Source organism: Scyliorhinus canicula, chromosome 22 (genome assembly GCF_902713615.1).
Source record: "Scyliorhinus canicula chromosome 22, sScyCan1.1, whole genome shotgun sequence".
Taxonomy (NCBI): Eukaryota; Metazoa; Chordata; class Chondrichthyes; order Carcharhiniformes; family Scyliorhinidae; genus Scyliorhinus; species Scyliorhinus canicula.
In genome coordinates this window covers 23,297,088-23,322,167 of record NC_052167.1, presented here as the reverse complement: position 1 = coordinate 23,322,167, position 25,080 = coordinate 23,297,088, and the positions used below count along the sequence as shown (strand labels likewise).

Genomic DNA, 25,080 nt, shown 5'->3' with positions numbered 1-25,080 from the left:
CTGTCAAGACAAGTTCAGATTGTAGTTTTTAGTTCAGACTTTTAGTTTATTTTACATTGTATTTAGGAACAAAAACTGTACTCAGGTCAATTCATTTGTGCGTTAACAATTTAAACTACTCAGCTGAACTGCAAGGATTATGGGTTGTCTTTTTGTTTTGAAGTGTTGTGTATTTCTAGGTTTAGTATCTAGCATGAACCCAAGCAATCTGGCTGTGTGGTATTTATGAATTTTGTTCGATATGGTGGACATTTGACATAATTATCACCCCTATGTCATACTGTTTTAATAATAATGATAATAATTGATTATTGTCACAAGTAGGCTTCAGTGAAGTTACTGTGAAAAGCTCCTCGTCGCCACATTCCAGCGCCTGTTCGGGGAGGCTGGTATGGGAATTGAATCTGTGCTGCTGGCCTTGTTTCTGCATTACAAGCCAGCAGTTTAACCCACTGTGCTAAACCAGCCACTCTATATATGTATTAGGAAAAAAGAAACACTAACGTTTGTATGACGCCATCCACAACCACCAAATACCTCAAAGCATTTTGCAGCCAATTATGTACTCTTGAACTGTAGTCACAGTTGTGATGTAGAAAACCCAGTAGCCATTTTATAAACAAGGCTACAAAGGGGAGATAGATGGGTTAAATAAGTGGGCAAAACTCTGGAAAATGGAGTATAGTGTGGGGAAATGTGAAATTGTTCATTTTGGCAGGAAGAATAATAAAGCTTATTATCTAAATACTGAGCTATTGCAAAACTCTGAGGTGCAGAGGGATCTAGGTTCCCTAGTGCATGAACCCTAAAAGGCTAGAACACAAGTACGGTAAGTGATTAGAAAATCAAATAGAATGTTATCGTTTATTGCGAGAGGAATTGATTACAAAAGTAGGGAGGTTACACTTCAGTTATGCAGGGAATTGGTGAAACCACATCTGTGTACAGTGTTGGTTTTTTTAATATAAAGAAATATGTTAATATGTTAGAAGCAGTTCAGAAAGTCGACTAAACTAATACCAGGAATTGTCCTTTGAGAAAAGATTGTCGAGGATAGGTTTGTATCCACTAGAGTTTAGAAGAGTAAGAGGCGACTTGCTCGAAATCTAAGATCCTGAGAGTATTGACAAGGTGTATCTGGAGAAGATGTTTCCTCATGTTGGGGAGTCTAGAACAAGAGTCACTGTTTTAAAAATAAGGAGTTGGTCATTTAAGATAGAGATGAAGAGATATCTTTTCTCTCAAGCGGATTGTGAGTCTCTGGAACTCTCTTCCTCAAAAGGCAGCATAAGCAGAGTCTTTGAATATTTTTAAGGCTGAGCTACATAGATTCTTGATTAACAAGGGGTTAACAGTAGGCAAGAACGTGGACTTGATGTTACAATCGAATAAAACATGATTATATTGAATGGTGGAGCAGCCTTGAGTGTCTGAGTGGCCTACTCCTGCAACCAATGTTTTTCTGAATGGGTTTCATGGCAGGAACTTAGTTACTTCATTGTCAAGGGTGGAGACAATCAGAACTGGCAATCCCATTGGCGTAAAAGCATTTGGCGAAAACAGAGACGGAGAATCCTGGCTATTGAATATCCCATTACCAGTATCTTGTGGGTTACTATTGACCGTACACTGAACTGGACCAGCCGTATAATTACTGTAGCTACATGAGCAGATCAGAAGCTAGCAATTCTGTAACGTTTCACCCGCCCCCCTGACTCCCCAAACTTTCTCTACAAGGCACAAGTCAGAAGTGTGATGGAAGGATTTCCGGTCCCAGCTGTGAAGTGAGTGGTTGCACATTTGGTGGCTCCCGCTCGAGGTGGAACTGTTTGGCCCTTTTCACCTGATATAAGGGGTGCTTGCTGATGCAAAATGCATGAACAGTGAGAGATAGGAATTCTCCTCAGGTAGGGCTGATTTATGGCATATCAAACGAGGAATGTAATGAGCAAGGGGCAGCAGTTTAGCCAGGACGACTTTCGAAGTGCAACATAGGGAAAGATGGTGGAGGGTTCTGGGGTGTTGTTGACTGCCCAGCGTCTGCTGAGCAATTGGTGGATTTTTCGAACGCTAAATTGCAACAGCAGAAGCAAGAGATCTCAGAGGACCTGCCTAGCTGGCGGAGCCAATCAGGTGGCTATTTAGAGAGTGGAGCAAAGGCTGGGTGGGGGAGTCGGAGATGGATCATGAGGACCAGCTGGCCTCGTTAGAGGCAGAGATGTTGCTCGTGGCGGAGGGCCAGAAGGGGCTGAGGGAGAAGGTAGCCTTGGAGAAACGCTCCTGGAGGCAGAATCTCTGGATTATGGGGCTGTTGATCGAGGGAATGCAGGCCACAAAGTATATGACGCAAACGTTTTAGAAATTGTGGGGGGCGGAGGGGGTCTTTGACCATCCTCCCGAAGTGGATCGAGCGCACAGGGTGTTGAGGAGGAGGCCGATGGCAGGGGAGCAGCCGAGGGCGATGGTGCTGCGGTGGCATTGTTTTCTGGATAAGAAGATTCTGCGGTGGGCGTAGGAGACGAGAGAATGTACCTGGGAAGCATGTCCCTGTGGGCGCCGATTTGCAACAATCATAGGTTTGCCCCGGCGGGGTTGGATGCGTGGTTCCGGGGGATTCCGAAGTTCACGCGAGGAGGTGGGAATACAATACCTTAGGGATTTATTTGTTGGAGGGAAGTTTGTAGACCTGGAGGAACTAGGGGGGACATACCAGTTGCCGAAGAGAATGGGTTCTCGTATCTGCAGGTTAGGGACTTCATGAGGAAGGAGGTGCCTTTGTTTCTGACACTGTCACCTCTGGTGCTGCAGGCGAAACTCCTGTCCGAGGAGGAAACAGGAGAGGGGAAGGTCTCGGTTATAAATGGGGAGCTGTTGAAGAGTGGGGAGCTGTTGAAGAGACAGTGGAGGACGTTAGGTGTACGTGAAGGGGATGCTGGAGTATGGAGTGAGTCTTTGCAGAGGGTTGATGCATCTTTGTCGTATTCAACACTAAGTATCATCCAGTTTAAAGTGGTACACAGGGCTCACATGACAGTTTCCAGGATGAGTCGGTTCTTTCCAGAGGTGGGGGATAAGTGTGTGCGGGGAGGTTGGTGAACTATGTTCATATGTTTTGGGTGTGTCCGAGGTTGAGGGGGTTTTAGACCTTAGAGCATAGAACATACAGTGTAGAAGGAGGCCATTTGGCCCATCGGGTCTGCACCGACCTACTCAAGCCCTCACTTCCACCTTATCCCCCTAACCCAATAACCCCTCCAAAGCTTTTTGGACGCTAAGGGTAATTTTGCGTGGCCAATCCACCTAACCTGCATGTCTATGGACTGTGGGAGGAAACCCACGCAGACATGGGGAGAACATGCAGACTCCGCACAGACAGTGACCCAGCAGGGAATCGAACCTGGGACCCTGGCGCTGTGAAGCCACAGTACTAACCACTCTGCTACCGTGCTGCCCTTTGGCAAGGGATTTGCAGATATAATGTCGAAGATAGGGGTAGCACAGTGATTAACACTGCTGCCTCTCAGCACCAGGGACCCAGGTTCGACTCTGACCTCTGGTCACTATCTGTTTCTGCGTGGGTTTCCTCTGGATGTTCCTGTTTCCTCCCACAGCACAAAGATATGTGCAGGTTAGGTGAATTGGCCATGCTAATATTGCCCAAAACGGTTAGGTGGGATTACGGGGTTAGGAGCGGGGGTTTGGGCCTCGGTACCGTGCTCTAGGGCTGGTGCAGACTCAGTGGGCGAATTGGCCTCCTTCTGCAGTGTAGGGTGATGTGACCATCAATTCACACGACACGTAGTTGGAAGTGAACAGTGGCTTTAATGATCTTACAACGGAGCCTGCCTGTGCCGAGTTGAACTGGCAGGCAGGCTCAGACTGCCAGGCTTTATACTTCCGGTTAGTGGGAGGAGCCAAGGGTGGAGCCCAGTACAAACTCCTCATCTCCACCTATGGGCAGAGCCGCGCAACTGCTCGTATACCGAGCTTACACAGACACAGTACATCATATATAATAATTGTGAATTACACGGACTGTGATTCACCACATAGGGATTCTATGATTTTTGTGGTAGCGGTAGCTCCAATTCCGGAGGTAGCAATATTTGGAGTGTTGGAGGATCCGGGAGTGTAAGTTGGGAGAGAGGCAGATGTATTTGCCTTTGCCTCTCTGATAGTCCGGAGACAAATTTTGTTGTGCTGCCGGAACTTGGAGCCACCAAGCGTAGGGGTATGGGTGAGAGATTTGGCAGAGTTCCTAAACTTAGAGAAAATCAAATTCACCATTCGGGATGCAGAGGAGGTGTTCACCTCTAGATGGAAGCCATTCATCGACTTTTTTGAGTATTGGGTTGTCAGCAGGAGGTTTCTTTTCCCTTTGAGTTGGGTTAAAAGTTTTTTAAAATGGGGGCACCAGATGCCGGGTTGCAGCAGGTTGAGTGGGGGTAGAGTGCCACCTGATTTAACACCACAGCCTCGCTGATAGGCCCCAGGCGGGCACCATTCAGTACATTCCCCACAAACGGGGGCCAGGCGGAACGGTACCCAGGGGAGTCTCCCAGGCAATCGAAAGCCCCTGCGTGGTCAGCCTCCAGGCAGGGTGGCACCCTTGGCACTGCCATTCTGGCACCCTGGCAATGCCACCTGTGTGCTAGCCTGGCATTGCCAGGGTGCCCAGGTGGCACTGACAGGCTGGCAGGGGCCCTGAGTGCCAAGGTGCCAGGCTGGCATTTTGCCCATGCCGGGGATCGTGTCTGGGGGTTGGGTCAGGGCGTTGAGGATATAGGCTCAGGATAAGAGGTAACAAATTTAAAATAGAGTTGAGGAGAAACTACTTCTCCCAAAGGGTTGTGAATATGTGGAATTTGCTACCCCAGAGTGCGGTGGTTGCTGGGACAGTGAGTAAATTTAAGGAGGAATTAGATAGATTTTGAATTGGTAATGGGTTGAAGGGTTCTGGGGAATGAGCAGGACGGTGGAGTTAGACTAGGATGAGATCAGCCATAATCGAATGGCGGAGCAGACTCGATGGGCCAAATGGCCTAATTCTGCTCCTATAATCTTATGAATTTATGGTGGTGACTGTGGTCTGCTGTGGATTTCTATCCCAAGAGTAACTGGCAGGGGAAGGAATTGTTCAGACTCAGTCATGGAATATTGTGGAGACAGGTTTATTTCTTTTCACTCATACCACACTGTCCGCTTTCTGTGACTCACTTCCGCCAACTTCTCCTGTAATATGTTCCGCCAGAGTTGGGAACATGAGCTGCTCTCCTTTATTCGTCCATGCTTCTCCAGTGACTGTTCACTTTCTTTTCGATTACTACTAAAGGATGTCCCACTACCGACATTGAACCGAGTAGTCTGTCGTTACCACATTTATTCCTTCTCTTTTATTGTTTATTGTAAACAGGGCTGTTTAGCACAGGGCTAAATCGCTGGCTTTGAAAGCAGACCAAGCAGGCCAGCAGCACGGTTTGATTCCCGTAACAGCCTTCCCGAACAGGCGCCGGAATGTGGTGACTAGGGGCTTTTCACAGTAACTTCATTGAAGTCTACTCGTGACAATAAGCGGTTTTCATTTCATTTTTATCATTATTGAACCTCTGGACTTAACTAAGCCTTAATATGCCAAACATCCCACTTCACGTTTCCACTTCTTGCTCTTTTACTTAGTCCTACCAACCACCTCAACCGCTACCAACTGCTTTCCCTTAATTCTTAAACAGTCAGTACAAAAACATCAGGAAGATTGCTGCTGCTGCTGGAGAGAGTCTCCATCCAACAGATAATTATGAAAATCAAGATGTATATGTGTATCAAGCAGATAAATATATTTCACAAAGTTAAATGGGGAAAGGAAGATGAAACATTGCATAAAAACATGTGCAAGATGTCAGGAACTGAGCAATACAAAGACTTGACAACTGAAACAAACCATTCCGCTCAAAAATAAAAGCAATCAACCAGAGAGTGATAAGCGGAGCCAGAGTGTCACAAAGTAAATAGATTGCATTGGCATCACAGACAGACACACACTTTTCCAATTCCTAACCTTGATGTGTAGGGGCCAGTTGATGAACAACTACGGATCAATCCTGAATGACCAGTTAGGAGAATCTAGCAGTAAAAGAATGGCGGTGAATGAATCAATTTGGATTAAAAACAAGTCAAAAAAGTTTTTTGCATGCCATTACTTCTCAGTAAATTCAGTTTATAATGTCCAACGTCAGGTTTTCGACGAAGCATCCAAAAATATGTACTTAACAATAGCATGAATAAATTAAATGATTGTGTTTCATAATACCTTCATTAAAGAAAGCCTTTGGCTTTGATAACTTTCCCATCTTTAAATCGAAAATTGAAAGGTTCAAGCCCTGCTTCAAATAGTCCCACTGAGTGGCAGATAGGCCTAACCAGAATACTGGGGTGGTATCGAGCATCTCTTGTCTGGATGAATGATCGCTGCCTTAATGGTAGTAAGGCAAGTAAGACCAAAGATACACATGGAGACCACTTTAGATTTCTAGCCTGGACACCATCATGAACCTCTTCCACTTCAGTATTTTAACTTCAAACCGTATGAAGCTTCCTGCATCACCCAGACAGCCAATGTTAATGCCCAGAAAGAAAAAACAGTAAAACTTGGGAAATGACAGGTGCAGGTGTCCAGACTGCAGTTCCATTTTAAGTTACACAAGACCACGTTGGACCAGTACTAGTCATTTCCCAAGTCTCACTTTTTTGCGTACTGGATCTGCAGCCACTGGGAGGTGGGTGCTCCTTTTAGTCTAGGCACCCACCCCATGTCAACCATCGGTTCAGCATCAGAGGTTTCCTACAGGCTGGTGTCAGCACTTAGACAGGAATATGGAGCAGTCCACTGGATTTTCAGCCCCCTTGAATTTTTCCAGTTGGGATTAGTTCTATGGCCTTACATTTGGGGTTATTTGATGAATTATTGCCTGACCCTACATATATCAGCAAACCAAGTATGCAACTATTAAAATGAATCCTAAATTTCTGATGTGCATTGCCGTCTGCAAGATCCGTGCCACTAGAGTAAACAAGTACTCTTATTAGGTTCCATATTGTAAATTTAGGTATGAGCCAGGACAACATTCTCTTATAAACATGATTGATGGCACATTTTGACAGAAAGATTTTGCACAGTCCAGAGTGCACTGTTACAAAAGGAATAGTAAGAAGTCTTACAGCACCAGGTTAAAGTCCAACAGGTTTGTTTCAAATCACTAGCTTTCGGAGCACTGCTCCTTCCTCGGGTGAATGAAGATGTAGGTTCTAGAAACACATATATAGACAAAGTCAAAGATGCAAGACAATGCTTTGAATGCGAGCATTTGCAGGTAATTAAGTCTTCAAGACTTAATTACCTGCAAATGCTTGCATTCAAAGGATTGTCTTGCATCTTTGACTTTGTTTATATATGTGTGTATATATATATATATATATTTCTGGAACAGCTCTGCATTCACCCGAGGAAGGAGCAGTGCTCCGAAAGCTAGTGAAACAAACCTGTTGGACTTTAACCTGGTGTTGTAAGACTACTTACTGCGCTCACCCCAGTCCAACGCCGGCATCTCCACATTATAAAAGGAATAAACTTCGGGCTCCAGTGAGAGAAACATTTCAGTCAGAAGCAAAAGTAGAGGGGTCACAGAGGTCTAGAGCACCGAAAAGGCCTTTCAGCCCATCATACCTGCGCCGGTCAAAAACAACCACCCAACTATTCTAATCCCATTTTCCAGCACTTGGCCCGTAGTCTTGAATGGCTTGGCATCACACGTGTACATCTAAAAATTTCTTAAATATCATGAGGGTCTCTGCCTCCACCACCTTTTCAGACAAGGTTAATAAATGAGGGCCTTAATTGATGGCGAGGCGGGAAGATCTTTTCCACCCAGAACCTAAACCTGGTGGAGGCAGAATGATGGTGGGGTTCAGATGAGCCACCACCTCGCCTAAGTAAATGCCCTTCCCACCTCCAAATTTGCCACCAGCTCAATGTGTTTCTAGAAATAGAGCTGCGATGCACACGTTCACGTTGCCCTTCCTTCTGGAGTCTTAGAACTTCCAGTTTAGACTGTGTTACAGATTGCATTTGATAAAGCAACTGATAAACTCAGCTCAACATGTACCTTCAGTTCTTTCCTGTGTTTGTACATTCCTTAACTGCTCGTGTTTATTCAATGATTTAAGGCACTTGAGTTAAGCAATCCCTGAGTAATGATACTGGTGGCTGACCTAAAAGTTGACTTTCTTCCCCCCCCCACTGACCAATAGCACTGTCTATAATTGCAGCTGTCACATGTTCAAAGCACGAGATGAGCCTGTACTCAGAAGTGCTAGTGTCAGCTTGGCAGAGTGGGAATGCCTCTCTGCCTTAAAACTAGCTGATGTTATTAGACGTCACTGAACCAGACCTATTGACCTGAAAAGTGACATTCATTGAGAGTCTGTATGTCCAAAGGTCCTCGCCCGAAGATAAAATTTGTAATCTTTATTCACCTGACTACATCGGAATGCCAAGCACATACTTGAATAGATAATGAATTAATTCAAATGATGTGTTGAACGTGTGTTTGCCGGTGAAATTACGGAGCAAAGCCCGTGTTAAAAAAAACAGACAATGAAAATCTTAAAAGAAAGTCAGAAAATGCTTAATACTCAGCAAATTGAAAGGAAAGAAAAATGCTAATTAATGGATAAATTTTCATCGAAAGCTGAAAAATACAGATGAGCAGCTCTTACAAAGGAACAGAATGAAGGCAAGTGGGGAAAGAAAAAAGACACGACCAGATCCTTGCTCTTATTTGCAAATGGTGCCAACTCCACAATTCATTCTTGAAGTGGGACACGGTCCGTTTTAAGTACAAGGTTTATAAGCTAGTTTAGGATAGCAGTATACAATTCTGTAAAAGTAACTGACAATTACTACTGCTCCTAGGTTAGTGCTGTGGGTGTTGTCCCTCTCTGTCCTATCACTGCCAAGGTTAGACCGAGTCCCTGCGGTGTATCATGAACAGCCTGTAGAAATAGGGGCGTGGTTCTTTGAAACTGGAACCTGATGAATGATGCACGCAATGTGCAAACTATTTGACAAACAGCTGCAAGAAAGGGAAGGTGGGGGGGAGTGAGGGGGTGATGATAGTTACAAAGTTAAAGGTTACTATCAAAGTGAGCACCCTGGGGAAACTTAGAGAAGCTCCAACTCCCAAAAGGGAACAAGCTCAGAGATTTGCTGCGTTACTTTCTCCGCAAGGAGACAAAAGTGTTCCCCCAGAGACCCGCACACACATTCCTGGACACGATGATAGTGCCAGACTGGTTAGGAGACGACAAATGCGGCGATATATATATATATAGATGACTTATAGAATGGGTCAGTACTCAACTGGACATGGCCAGACGGAAGTGGGAGAGGAACTGGGCATGGAGATAGAGAGGACTCTGGATCGAGGCCCTGCACAGGGCCAACTCCATCTCCTGCACTGGGCTAAGCCAGATGCAGTTCAAGGTGGTGCACAGAGCACACCTTACTAAGACGCGTATGAACAAGCTCTTCCCGGAGGTGGAACACAAGTGCGAGGGGTGACGGGGGGGACCAGGCACCACACCCACATGTTCTGGTCCTGCCCGGACTCGGGGAATTCTGGATGGCCTTCTTCAAGTCTATGTCCAATGTGGTGGGGGTTAAGATGGAGCTGTGCCCGCCTGTGAAGTTCTTTAGGGTGTCGGAGCACGCAGAGCTCTGGTTAGAGAAAGAGACGGATGTCCTGGCCTTTGCCTCACTGATCGGCAGACGGAGACTTCTGCTCGGATGGAAGTCGGCAGCGCCACCCGATCTGGCTGAATTCCTGAGGCTAGAAAAGATCAAATTCGAAATAAGAGGGTCACAGGAATGATTCCACGGCATATGAAACAAATTCACCAGCCTCTTCACAGACCTCAACCAACAGCCACCCGGGGGGAGGGGTGGAGTGGGGGAGGACCAGTTCGGGTGAGATGGGGGAGGGGGTGCAGAAAAGGGAGGACAGGGAAAGAATAGGGAGGAGGGTCACTCACTGGTGGGATCACAGGCCTCTCCTGCATGGGGAGAAACCGGGGTAACGAACGGATCCGCCCTCCCTCAAAAACCAGGGGTTGGTTTAGCTCACCAGGCTACATCGCTGGCTTTAAAGCAGGCCAGCAGCATGGTTCAATTCCCGTACCAGGCGCCGGAATGTGGCGACTAGGGGCTTTTCACAGTAACTTCATTGAAGCCTACTCGTGACAATAAGCAATTTTCATTTCATTTTCATTTCACAAGGGAGACATTACCGCCTCCACCCCCCTCACCAACGGAACGGAGTTTACCGACGGGCAACCTGTGGGGGTAAAGCTGGGGGGCAACCCCTACCGCCAGTGGCCGGGGTCCTGGCTGAACCCCAACAAGCCACTATAAATATCGAACACTAATATATAGATGTAAATATAAAGTAGCATTGGAGCTCAGTCACGGTTACGGTGACAGCGAGGCACTCAAATCTTATTGTTCCTATTGTTGTTATTATTGCTGTTGTTTCATTGCCTGTTACATGCGAAACTCAGTTTCCTCTTTCATTTTTTTCTGTATCTATAACTCAAAACACCAAGAAAAATACATTTTTAAAAATGAGCACCATTGATTTCAAAACGTAACTCTCATTGTTACGTGGGGCAGCACGGTGGCATGGTGGTTAGCATAAATGCTTCACAGCTCCAGGGTCCCAGGTTCGGTTCCCGGCTGGGTCACTGTCTGTGCGGAGTCTGCACGTCCTCCCCGTGTGTGCGTGGGTTTCCTCCGGGTGCTCCGGTTTCCTCCCACAGTCCAAAGATGTGCGGGTTAGGTGGATTGGCCATGCTAAATTGCCCGTAGTGTCCTAAAAAGTAAGGTTGGGGGGGGGGGGTTGTTGGGTTACGGTATAGGGTGGATACGTGGGTTTGAGTAGGGTGATCATTGCTCGGCACAACATCGAGGGCCGAAGGGCCTGTTCTGTGCTGTACTGTTCTGTGTTCTATTGTGTATTCTGCAAACTGCACTTTCAGATACACAAAAAACACTTGCATCCATATAGTTGTGGACACAACCGAGGAGTAAACAGGTGATTATCTAAAACACAATTAATTATTAAGTAGTCGCCAATATGGCTTTAGACAGGAACGAGTCTGTCAAACCAACATTCTGAACCTGTACCGTTGGATACTCAGACCACAAAATAGGCATTTCAAGTTCCACACAAAAAAGTACTAATTAATTTCAAAGTGGTGGGAATTCAGGACAAAAATTAGAAAAGGGTAAGAAACTAACAAGGTTAGAGTATAATGTCAGGGGTAAGTTGACTGCGTGGGCTTCCTCCGGGTGCTCCGGTTTCCTCACACAAGTCCCGAAAGACATGCTGTTAGGTAATTTGGACATTCTGAATTCTCCCTCGAACAGGCTCCGGAGTGTGGCGACTAGGGGATTTTCACAGTAACTTCATTGCAGTGTTAATATAAGCCTACTTGTGACAATAATAAAGATTATTTTTATTATACTAAGATGAATGCCCGAGGACTCAGTGTTGGAACTGCTGCTGTTTCTAATATACACCAGTGACCGGTTTTCTGAAACTCAATACAAATTGGTTAAACTTACAGATGATGTCAAAGTAGGGAATTGAAGGCAGCAGCTCAAACTACTGAATGAATTTGAGCACAAAACGCTCGGCTGTCACTCCAGTACAGTACTAAAGGAATGTTGCTGACCAAAGATGTCGGGCGGGATTCTCAGTTTCTGGGACTAAGGGCTGGATTGTCTGATTTTGAAGCTATGTCCAGAGCATGTGTCTAGCCTTACGACCAAAAAGTGGGCACCACCCCTGCACCGATGCTCCGCCCGGTGGGGGGCTAGCAACCGCGCCACGTAAAGCCCCCAGCTTTACCTGCAGATACAGGCACAGAATTGCTGGGGCCATGGCCGCCCATGCACACGGCTGCGACCTGCAGCAGTTGCGCCGTACAACATGGTGGCGGACGCGGCCTGCCAGATAGTGATCCTCCTGTAACCCCCAGACCACCCACTACCAGTCCCCCCCCCCTCCCCCCTCCCCAATGAGGAGTTGTGCCGAGCAGTAACGAGGAGAGCAGCTTAGATGGCAGTCCTCCGCTCGAAACCCAGGAGACCCTGGAACTCGTTGGAGGATGACACTGACTTTCCGTCACAGCTGCCTCTAACACCCTCCACCATCCCAGAGACACTCACTTTGGTGAAGAGGCTCCTCGGAGCACTCTCCGGTGCGCACCTCACAGCTGATCTGGTATAGCAGGTGAAGGTAGGAAGACTCGAGGGGGCGGACGGTCGGAGGACGGGCCGACCCCAGAAACTTGCTGCCGTCCAGTTTTGGGCTTCTGGAATGGACAGTCCCATCGATTGTGGAGGTGCAGTCACAGAGCCAGGGACAACATGAAGGGTTTTCGGCAAGCATGTGCAGTTGGGGGGAGTCCAATCACAGGTAGCAGCAGGAGGTGGTGCCAAGAATGCGTGCCACCCAGGCCAACACCACACGGGTAGCTATGGATATGCATGTCCAAGGCCTGCGGCATTCTGTTCAGGTACTGGCCATGGCCCAGGACAAGGTTGCTGATTCACAGGCGACCATATGCCAGTCACCTGGAAACCGCAGTGGTGTTCTTGAGCATGGCCCAGTCATGGCAGGCCATGGCTGGGAATGTCAGTGGCATTGCCCAGGTGCTGGCTGACGTGCCGCAGACGCAGAGAGAGGTGGCCCAGTCAATGGGTGTTGTGGCGCAGTCCCAGTCGGAGATGGTCCACCCCCTGTGCGCCATGGCCGCCAGCATGCAGACCCTGGTTGAGACTAGAGCAGGCCTCCAGGACCGGCAGTGTCAGGTGGCGGTGGAGCCTCAGGGATTAGCTCCACTCGCACCCCCCGTCGCATAGAGTAGTCCAAAGGCCATCGGGCACTCCAAGGGAGGAGGAGGTGATGGAGCCCGTGCCACTGTCTCCTGCGGGGGAGGTGCCGGAGCACCTCAATGCCCCCCTGTCGACACCACCATAGTGCGGCAGGTATGTATCATGGAGGGAGTTTCTGGCGGGGGGATGGCTGGGGAGGGGATGCGATGCCCATGCCTCTGGCCAGTCTCTCCCCACCCCCCCCGCCACCCCTGGCCTAGGTGGTGAACCTAGATGCGATTAGAGCGTCCCGTGCGCGTTGGCCCTGGCGCTCACACTGTGCGGTCTCCTGTGCCTGCCTGGCACCCTATGAACTCATCCACCATCTTCACTCAGAGACTGGTGAATCTGTGGAATTTGCTTCCACAGAACCTAGTTGAGGCTAAAATGTTGTGTAATTTCAAGAAGGAATTGGATATAGCTCTTGGGGCTAAAGAGATCAAGAGATATGAGGGGGAAGGCGGGATCAGGGTATTGAACCAGCCTTCCCAGACAGGTGCCGGAATGTGGCGACTAGGGGCTTTGCACAGTAACTTCATTGAAGCCTACTCGTGACAATAAGCAATTTTCATTTTCATAACGAATGGCGGAGCAGGTGTGAAGGGCCAAACGGTGTATATGCACTGTTTTAAAAAAAATTTAGAGTCCCCAATTCATTTTTTCAAATTAAGGGTCAATTTAGCGTGTTCAATCCGCCTACCTTGCACATCTTTTGGGTTCTGGGGGCGAAACCCAATCCTAAACGACTCAATCTCTCCTCATATGTCAGTCCTACCATCCCAGGAGCCAGCCTGGTAAACCTACTCTGCACTCCCTCAAGAACAAGAACATTCTTCCTCAGATACGGAGACCAAAAATGCACACAATATTCCAGGTGTGGCCTCATCGTATAATCAACGTATAATTGCAGCAAGACATCCCTGCACCTGTACTCAAATCCTCTGGTTATGATAGCCAGCATACCATTTGCCTTCTTTGTTGTCTGCTGTATTTGCATGCTTACCTTCAGCGACTGGTGTATGAGGACATCCAGGGCTCTTTACACATTCCCCTCCTAATTTATGCCATTCAGATAATATTCTGCCTTCCGTTTCTGCTGCCAAAGTGGATAACCTCACATTTTTCCAGATTATACTGCATCTAATAATAATAATAATCTTGCCACAAGTAGGCTTACATTGCAATGAAGTTACTGTGAAAAGCCCCTAGTCGCCACATTCCAGCACCTGTTCAGATACACAGAGGGAGAATTCAGAATGTCCAAATTACTTAACAACACGTCTTTCAGGACCAGTGAGAGGAAACCGGAGCACCCGGAGGAAACCCACGCAGACACGGGGAGAACGTGCAGACTCCGCACAGACAGTGACCCAAGCTGGGAATCAAACCTGCCACAGTGCTAACCACTGTGCTAGCCTGCTGCCCTATTACCGTGCTGCCTTTTATTTGCCCACTCTCTCAACTTGTCCAAATCACACTAATGTTTCTCTGCATCCTCCTCACAGTTCACCCTCCCATCCAGGCTTGTGTCACCTGCAGTAACATAATTTTGTCCCAGGTGTGACATGAGGTTGTATGACCCAATCACTGTCATTTTGGAGCGGCCTCCCACTGGTGATGCCTACGCTAGCCGATCATTCTGCTCAACAACGCTCTTGCTGGCTGCCAACTTTCCCGCTTGTGACTGTCCTCATCAGGGTCTGCGATCCTGCAACATCAAACTGCTCTCGCTTAATAAAGTGCTTCCTGCCTCTCGCCACTCACCTCTCAAGCCCTCGCTCACAGTGCGGGTACATTCCTATAACAATATTTACATTTTGGGTGGGATTTTCCACGTCCAGAGGTGGCCCGCTGTTGGCTGTCTGCTGATCCTGCTGCTATCGATGTGGTTCACTATCGGTGGGAGCAGAAGATCACGCCGACAAGTACAGTGGGAAAATTATGGCCCATGTTTATTTTCAATATTTTTTATCAATTTCTTAGTCTGCGTTTGCTGAATTCCAAAATGACCTTCATGCTCACTACTTATTTTGGCTGAGAATCCCGACACTGGAGAAGGAGGCCATCTGAAGCGACTTTTCAAAAGAGCACTCTACCCATGCCCACTAACCTGTCCACTCTGCCCCATCCCCGTAACTTAACCTTCACATCCCTGGACACTAAGGGGCGATTTAGCATGGCCAATCCACCTAACTCGCACATCTTTGGACTGTTTGAGGGTACCGGAGCACCTGGAGGAAACCCACGCAGGTAATGGGAGAATGTGTGCAGACTCCACACAGTCACCCAAGGCCGGAATCGAACCAGAGTCCTTGGTGCTGTGAGGCAGCAGTGCCACCATGCCTCTTCCTTTGGTCTGATATGACCTACCTTTACCTCTCTCCTCTTGGCCATGGTTAGGCCACTATCTGTTGGGTTTTTGTGCCTTCAAAGAATGCATATTTATTGCAAATTATGTTTAATTCTTTCATCATTTCTTACATCATTGTCTTTTAATGTAATTTCCCAATCTACTAAAGCCTCCACATTCACTCCCTAGTTTTAGACTTTAACTATATCGCTTTGAAATTGATTATAAAATTCCATCAAATTATTGCCACTCTTCCCTCGAGACCCCTTTATTGTAAATACCATAAATGTCGCCGCAGTCCCAGAGGACCATTGGCTGCTCCCACCTTCTCCCCTTTGAGAGCTAACTGGTGGTGATTTAACCTGAGGGTCACCACACCTGAGGCAAGGGCAAGGTTGAGAAGGCCGGGTCTTCATGGATAACCTTAGCTGGTATGAGAATTGAGCCCGTGCTGTTGGTATCGCTCCACATCTTGAACCAGCCGTCAAGTCAACTGAGCTTTTACGGGCAGCACGGTGGTGCAGTGGGTTAGCACTGCTGCCTCACGGCGCCGAGGTCCCAGGTTCGATCCCGGCTCTGGGTCACTGTCCGTGTGGAGTTTGCACATTCTCCCCGTGTCTGCGTGGGTTTCGCTCCCACAACCCAAAGATGTGCAGGGTAGGTGGATTGGCCACGCTAAATTGCCCCCTTAATTGGAAAAAATGAATTGGGTACTCTAAATTTATTTTTAAAAAACGGAGCTTTTACTGCAAGATTATTAATAACCATTTTTTCATTGCACAACACTTGATACAAAATAGCCTGTTCTCGTGTTAATCCCTCAACATGTAATACTGATCGAGTCATGTATCTATAATAACTATTAGATGAAACCTATTCATTTCTATTTTTGCTATCGATTCATCTGATTTGTTGCAAATGCTGCATGCTTTCAGATACAACACCTTGCGCTTTGAGTAAACTTTTCAAGACAGTCAGGGTAACAAATAGATAGGATAAAGAGGAAGAAATTATTTCAGATAGCTGCGGTGCCTAGGACGATGGGTACAATCTAAAATTTAAATCTAGGCCTTTCAAAATTGAAATTAAGAAATACTTTTTTATAATAATAATAATTGTTATTAGTGTCACAAGTAGGCTTACATTAACACTGCAATGAAGTAACTGTGAAAAGCCCCCGGCCGCCACACTCCGGCCCCTGTTCAGGTAACTGAAGCGAGAATTCAGAATGTCCAATTCACCTAACAAGCACATCTTTTGGGTCTTGTGGGAGGAAACCAGAGCACCCGGAGGAAACCCACGCACACACGGGGAGAATGTACAGACTCCGCACAGACAGTGACCCAAGCCGGGAATCAAACCCGGGTCCCTGGCGCTGTGAAGCAACAGTGCTCACCACTGTGCTACCGCGCAAGGTATAAGTTCTGAACTTTCTTCTGCAAATGACAACTGATCAATTGTTAACTTTAAAACCAAGTTTGATTTTTGTTAACTCTGGTATAAGGGACATAAGGCAATGGTGTTAGATCATATATCAACTCTGATGTCAGTGAATGGTGAAAGAGGCTTGAGGAACAAATAGCTTACTCTTGCTTTTATATAACTTGTAATGCTGATGCAAAGCATCAATCACAATGTGAACATTTGCCTGAAACTATAACCACTGCTAAGGGCCTTTAAATATCCCAGTTGTTGGATTCAGCTCAGGGAATCATTCGGAGAGAGGGTATAAAGTGAATAGGGAATAAAATCATTTGATAAATGCAGTAAAGAGGGTGGACCAACAGACTGTAAGAATGTCAGGAAACATGAAAGATCATAAAGGGATTAAAAAATAGGTCACAGAAAAATAGTAATTTCAAACAATTAATGCTGGACTTTGTCTTTTTTACTTTCTCCCTATCCTTGCCCATCTTCTCTCATTTCATTGGAGTGCCGACTATCTGTTTGCTGAGATATGATTCTATAGATATGTTATCACCAGGATCTCACCCACAAAACATTAACTTGTTGTGGTGAATGTAATATGATAATTCACACTATGAATTTGTAAGCGCAGTAGCGTTATCCGACATGAGGGGGAGTAGCTCTGGGAATGCTCAGGAGTTTGTACAGGGCTCCACCCTTGGCTCCGCCCATGACTCTTCCCCCTAGTGCTGCTGTATAAATACCCTTGTCCAGAGTCAGCCTGCAGTTCACTGAGAGTTCATCAACGGGTAACAGGCTGGCCGTAGTAAGTCGATTAAAGCCTATATTCATATCGGAAACACGTGTCTGGTGAATTGATGGTTCCATCACTTGTAAGACTTGAAAGTGAATGTTAGCAGTCTATTTAACCTCTGGGAGTGACACAGTCAAGTTGGATTATGTCTTCACCTGATGTCTACACTCATACCTCCAGCAAATGTTGGTGAACAGTGGTTAGAGGTGGAAATCCTGGATGGTTTTCTCTTTTTAACCCAGAGCTCTTGAGATCTATTTTCAGGATCCTTCCTGTGCCCAATTACCTAAGATTATCTCATTGATGACAGACCAGGCATTTGCCTCTGGGATTTTGGCTTGTATAGCACAGCTGCTCAGTAAGTGTGTTGAACCAGTTGGAAAGCTGTGACAAGTAGCATTTAATGATAGGAATCATTGCAGATGTTTCCTTCTATTTTCAAGTGAACAGTAATCTTTTTGAGCACAGATGTTTGAAGATGATCATTTGTAACTGTATTGTTCAGTCAAATGGCCAAAAAAAGAGCCTTGGAGATTAGCAGAACCCTTTCAGGCAAGTGTGCAGATAAAATAATCACCAGTCTGTTCATTCACGCAACTTGTTAATAAGTATCATGTCCCAATGATCCAAAGCCAATGTAATGATGAGATGCCAATGCATTTGCAATAACAGTTTATAGCCAAGGTCTAACAGGGTAAAGGTTGTTTTACGAGTGGAAACGCAAAGTCAGCAAATTCAATATGCTGGTTGCTCATTAAAAATACAATGTCTGTAGTTTATTGGTCATTTAACTCCTGATTTTATATCCTTCTCAGGCAGGAATTATGGTGCCTAAAACTTTGCAAGATTGTGATCCGACAGTCTGACATGACCAGAAATCAAATCTGGAATCCTTTTGTATGAATATGTTCTCTCTACATGGGGGGGGGGGGGTATAACCCAGTCAGTCGCCGGCAGACTGAATTCATTTGTTCCCTAGTTATTATCTTACTCCCTCTTGTGGTCTTGACTGCAAACTGATCAGACCTGTTCTCAGTGAAGCCACATTGGTCAGAGTGACAGGCAGCTCCAGAACTCTTAACCCATGACCACCAGTTTAGGATCTGTACTTTGTGCCCGACATGCACGACAGATTTCTTTCTAATTTATGGTAATTTATAACACCAAAACCTTAATGTGATGTAAGTGAGTGGCACAGATTTTATTTCAAGAAGCATTTCAAGTTAAAGTCGGTTATGAATAAACCTGATTTCAGATGCACTGCCAACAAATGTGACTCAAAGATCTTCCACCGAATAATTTTAAAGGAACAGGTTGCGTAATCTAATGTACCAACGTGTATACCAACTTGACAATTTGGTCGAAAAATATGAAGAATCTGGTACATAATAATAATCTTTATTGTCACAAGTAGGCTTACATTAACACAGCAATGACGTTATTGTGAAAAGCCCCTAGTTGCCACATTCCGGTGCCAGTTCGGGTACACAGAGAGAGAATTCAGAATGTCCAAATTATCTAACAGCACATCTTTCGGGACTTGTGGGAGGAACCGGAGGAAACCCATGCAGACACGGTGAGAACGTGCAGACTCCGCACGGACAGTGACCCAAGCCAGGAATCGAACCTGGGACCCCGGAGCTATGTCTTAAGCCCTTTCTGTTAGTAAAGCTCAGTTTACACGTTTTCCCGATGGTTTATCTGGCTAAATCATAAAGATGAGGGGAGCCCCAGGTTTTATACTGAGTAAACTGATCTTAGTCCAGTTATCAGTGGGAGTCCTCTAACTCCACACAACCACCTGGTCTAGAAATAGGGATTAGAGGCCATAGTTCCCATTCCTGATAGCTATTGGCAGCCTAGCTGAAAATAAATCCCTAGTTTTGTGTACGTTGAATAAGGCAGGATTTGGCTTGCTGAGATTATTCTATGATTGACCAACCTACCAATAATCTTGATATTGGTTCATTGATGAAAAATTATCGATTGCGGCAGTCAGAGCTGATGGGATCAAGCCACTGGAGTTATTGGTTAATATTATGTGATAGTAATAATGGCAAGACTATTAATACTCACCGCTATTATGGAATAAATTGGACAGTAACATCTGGGGCGGGATTCTCTGATCCTGAGGCTAAGTGTTGATGCCGTCGGAAACGGCGGCGTGTTTCTTGACGACGTCAACGTGGCCCCAGGATCAGCAATTCTGACCCCTACAGAGGGCTAGCTGGGCGCTGGAGCGGTTCACGCCGCTCCAGCTGCTAATCTGGCCGTGGAATGGGCGCCAGGGGATGCGCGCATGCGCAGTGGGTCCGGCGCGAACCCACGCATGCGCAGTCCCCCCAGCGCAATTTCCGCGCATGCGCGGTGTCTCCCTTGTCCGCGCCAGCCCCGACCCAACATGGTGCAGGAGTACAGGCACCGGCGCGGAAGAAAGAAGGCCAGGAGACAGAGAGGCCAACCCGCCGATCGGTAGGTCCTGATCGCGGGCTAGACCACAGCGGAGGCCCCCCGGGGTCAGGACCCCCCCCCCCCCCCTCCCCCCCCCCCCCCCCCCCCCCACAGGCCGACCCTGGACCCTTCAACGCCGAGGTCCCGCTGGCTCAGAGCATGTGAGAACGGTGCCGGCGGGACTTGATTTTAATTTTTTTTACGGCCGCTCAGCCCATCCGGGCCAGAGAATCGCAGGGGGGCCCCATAGAGCGGCCCCCGACCGGTGCCGCGCCTGCCCCAATGGTGTGCGGAGAATCGTGTCGGGGCGACGTGGCGAGATTTGCACGGCCCCCCCGGCGATTCTCCGACCCCGAATCCCACCCCTGATATCTGCACAAGTGCAGTTAAAGATGGAAATCCAGAGGTTGCTGTCTGCAAACTTTGCTACACTGGTACCTCACTGAGGGAATCAGCATTCAAGAAAAGAAAGGTGAAAATCGCTTATTGTCACGAGTAGGCTTCAAATTAAGTTACTGTGAAAAGCCCCTAGTCGCCACATTCCGGCGCCTGTTCGGGGAGGTTGTTACGGGAATCGAACCGTGCTACTTGGTCTGCTTTCAAAGCCAGCGATTTAGCCCTGTGCTAAACAGCCCCTGTGAACGTGAATTGCGGTAGGTATCCACTAAGTAGGCCAGACAAAGTCAAGGCTGGTGCGTCCAAGTGTATGTAAATTTTTAATGGCATGTTAAGTTATTACCAAACAACCTCTCAGGCCCTAAATGTTCAATTTTGTAATTATGGTGCCTTATTCCTTCAGAGTTTAATTATTGTTAGCGTTTTTAAAATCATCAATGTAAAATATATGATACCTTTTTAGGCTCTTTTTTTAAATCAGTCTCTCTTAGTCCCACCTTTCTTTTCCTTTTTTTTTTACTTCATTTTCGATGCATGATTTTACATTAAACTAAATATTCTAATTTATACTTCCTGGTTTAGACACATTGCTCCCGAAAGGCAGCGTGACCGGTAGATGCCGGGAGATTCCTCTTCTGGGATCTACCCGGCTCACCACGCCCCACGAGATCTAACGGGATCCCATTGTGGGCGAGATCACTATTTTGAAAATCTGCATATTAGAGCAAAACAGCTCGACTCATTCTAACATACACACCTTTGACCTATCCGAGGCATTGGGATCTAACCTCATCGCTTCGGAGACCTCGGGCGAGCGCTGTGAAGTGCTGGTTCAGACAGAATGGCATTTGCGGGGATCCCCCCAGGGATCAGAAGTCCTCTGGGTGCTAGCCTGGCATTGCCGTGGTGTCCAGGTGACATTGCCAGGCTGGCAGTGCCAAGGTGCCAGGCTGGCAATTTTACTCCATTGGGCATCAGGCCTGAGGACCCCCTTATAGGTGAGTTGGGGGTTTGGGCTTCGGGTCGGAGGGTCGAGAGATCAGAATACCAATTTAAAATGGCTTCTCAATCCAGCGAGCAGAGCTTCTCAGTGCAGGAAACAGGGCCAAGTACCAGAATTGAAACAGAGTTCCGATAGATGGTGCGGTGTTACTCTGCGCTGCAAGCTCCGGGAAACACCCGGCTAAATGCACTCGTCACGGGTCTCTGTTCCAATTTTGTTAGATCATGCCCAAAGTTTGTCTTCCTGCCTAGCAGCCCAGATCTAGGTGATGTTTTCAACTTTGAATTTACAAAAAAAAAAATTTAGAGTACCCAATTCATTTTTTCCAATTAAGGGACAATTTAGCATGGCCAATCTACCTACCCTGCGCATCTTTGGGTTGTGGGGGCAAAACCACGCAAACACAGGGAGAATGTGCAAACTCCACATGGACAGTGACCCAGAGCCGGGATAGAGCCTGGGACCCCAGCACTGTGAGACAGCAGTGCTAACCACTGCGCCGCCGTGCTGCCCCTTCAACCTTGAATTAAAGTAGGCTGCAGCAAAAGGAGCAAGCCTGTGAGAATAACAAAATTCATTGTAGTGAGTTCCAACACTGTGGAGGTAGCAGCATAGTGGTAATGCGAGTACACGAGTAATCAAGGCTAATGCTTTGTGGACATGGGTTCAAATCTCACAGTAGCAGCTGGTGGAATTGAAACTCAATTATATATTTGGAATTAAAAGTTACTCTAATGGTGACCGTGAGACCATTACTATCAAGTCTAGGGATCAACGCTGGTTCAACGAAGAATGCAAGGACATGCCAGGAGCAGCACCAGCCATACCTGACAACATTCCGGCAATAGTACTTAAGATTTGTGCTTTGGGACCTGCTGTGCCATCGCCAAGCTGTTCCAGTGCAGTTACAACACTGACAGCCCCAGCAATGCGCAAAACTGTCCATGTCCTGCCCACAAAAAGCAGGACAAATGTAACCCGCCAATTACAACCCCATCATTCTTATCGGCAAATATAAAATGTTTGAAGCTTCTTATGGATGTCAGCAATTGTGCCTAAATTATTTGAGTTTGTAAATTTGAATGCTTGTAGTTGGAGATTTTGTCGAACAGTTATTTAAAAAAACACACTCGTGCTCCTTCGGTCCATCTTTGAGATGTAGCTGTTCTGCCTGGCTGGTAGATATCGTTCCACCCTGGTGTTGGATTCACCAGTGTGCTGGCAGGTGACATTTATCAACTTTTGTGGTTGTACAGTCAAAGCTGCTTCAGTCATTGTCCTACTTAAAGTAATATACCTGCACAGTTCTGTTCTGATGTAAATAACCTGGTACGCTAGACTGTGCCTACCATCTGAACATTGCTGCTGTGTGAACACGTTTGTCAAAATCCATCTGGTTTAAATATTGCAATGAAATTAAACTCTCAGCATCCACCCTCAACATCCTGGGGGTTACCATTGGCCAGAAACTGAACTGGACCAGCCGCATAAATAATGTGGCTACAAGTGCAGGCCAGAGGCTGGGAATTCTGTGATGCATAAATCATCTCCTGACCCCAAACCCTTTTCACCATCTACAAAGCACAAGTCAGGAGTCTGATGGAATGCTCTTCCCTTGCCTAGATGAATGCAGCTCCAACAACACTCAACAAGCTCAGCACCATTCAAGGCAAAGCATCCCACTTGATTGACACCACAATAAACATTCACTCCCTCCATCACCGATGCACAGCGACAGCAGTGTGTACCATCGACAAGATGCACTACAGCAAAGCACTAAGGGTCCTTCGACAGCACCTTTTAAACCCATGATCTCTACCACAAAGGCAGAAGATTCATAGGAACATGACCACCTGCAAGGTCCTCTCCAAGCCACACACCATTATAACTTGGAACAACATTGCTGTTCCTTCACTGTTGCTGGATCAAAATCCTGGAACTCCCTCCCTAACAGCACAAAACTGCAGCGGTTCAAGATGGCAGCTCACCAACACTTTCTGAAGGGCAGTTAGGGGTGGGCAATAAATACTGGCCTAAACAGTGATGCCCGTGTGATGAAACCATCAATTCACTAGACACGTGCTTTAAGATATGAACAGTGGTTTTAATCTACTTACAACAGAGCCAGCCTGTTCCAATACAGTGTGAATTACGGAGTTACATGATGAACGTTCAGATGAACTGAACGACTGGCTCTGAGCATTGGTATTTATACAGCAGTCCAGGGGGAGGAGTCGTGGGCGGAGCCAAGGGTGGAGCCCTGTACAAACTCCTAAGCATTCCCAGCGCTACTCCCCCTAGTGGTCAGGCAACACAACTGCGCTTACAAATGCATAGTCTCATGTATATACAATACAGTGTGAATTACGGAGTTACATTCACCACACCGTGCTCATTATCGAATAAGAAAAAGTAAATTGCTAACGATTGATAGATTTAATGCTTTCAGTAGGAATTTTTCAAAAATTAATGTAATTATATGGCTTTTATAGTCAATAGGCTTAGAAACTAAGGTTCTGGCTGAAATCACTTGGATAATATAAGACTAATGACAAAATTGATTTAAGTCTAGTATTTCAATGTGTTGGTATTGTGTGGAATTCATCTCTAAGTCACTGAATTGGTATGGTTAATTTCTTTATTTGAAGCAATCAGAAAAACCCGAAACTGAATTTATTTTCTTTTATAGACAGAATTAATGAGATGCCGCACACATTTCAAATGTGACATGCTTTTAAATATCCCCGATCTTTTTCCCATATCTGGACCACATTTATGTGGTGGACTCGGCAAAAATACATTCTCTGTTTTGGCACTTTAAAGGAACATTGGATTTCTTTCTACCTTGTTGATTTGAGCTCTTTCACAGTCTTTGTATATTTTAATTTATTAACTAATCCTTTTTCTTTCAGTTTGACTCAGTAATCCCCTGCAGCATTGTAAACTAAATGGTTTGGTTTTGCTGCAGCACTCGCCAGATGTTGTGTTGGCGTGACTGTCAGTAATGCTGCTGATAGACCTGGAAATTATGCTAGCTGACTTCCAGTCTCTGTGCTGAATACAACACCAGGGCAAATTACTTCTGTCATGTTTTTCATCACAAATGTGATCAAACTGGGGATTACATTATGCAATAAGAGGATTTAAATAGAAACAATTTATACAGTGCTATCAGAAGCAACTTCATTTCACAGAGAGGATTGACTTTGAAAGACTTGGGGGCTCAGTGGAAAATGCGTTGTATAGTATTGACTCATACGCACCATGAATTCCTCTTAGTGCTGAGTTAATTGATGTCAGCCCAAGACTCCATAATGAACCACAAAAAACTGCAGAGTGTGGTGAACTCAGCCCAACGCATCACACATGCTTGCCACCCTACCATTGATTCTGTCTACACCCACCGCTGCCTCAGGAAGGCAGACAGCATTGTCAGAGACCCCTCCCACCCAGGCTTTACCCTCTTCCAGACCCTTCCATCAGACAGAAGATACAGAAGCCCGAAGACCCGCACATCCAGACATAGGGACAGCTTCTTCCCCACAGCTACTAGACTCCTCAACAACTACCCCTCGGATTGATCTGTTCCATGTAAGAACACTATTCACGACACCCTATGCTGCTCTTGCTCATGTATTGCTTTGTTTGGCCCTTGTTCCGCACTGTAA

At 46.5% G+C, this 25,080-nt stretch overlaps 1 protein-coding gene and 1 non-coding gene across 6 annotated transcripts in view; both read left to right on the top strand.

Annotated features, from left to right (window-relative positions):
• shld2 (shieldin complex subunit 2) overlaps window positions 1-25,080 on the top strand; it is a 161,235-nt gene that overhangs the window by 20,734 nt on the left and 115,421 nt on the right. The gene's annotated exons all lie outside the window — the stretch shown is intronic.
• LOC119956262 lies at window positions 22,540-22,790 on the top strand. Its single transcript, XR_005458615.1, has one exon. It is a non-coding gene; the product is annotated as a small nucleolar RNA SNORA53 (small nucleolar RNA).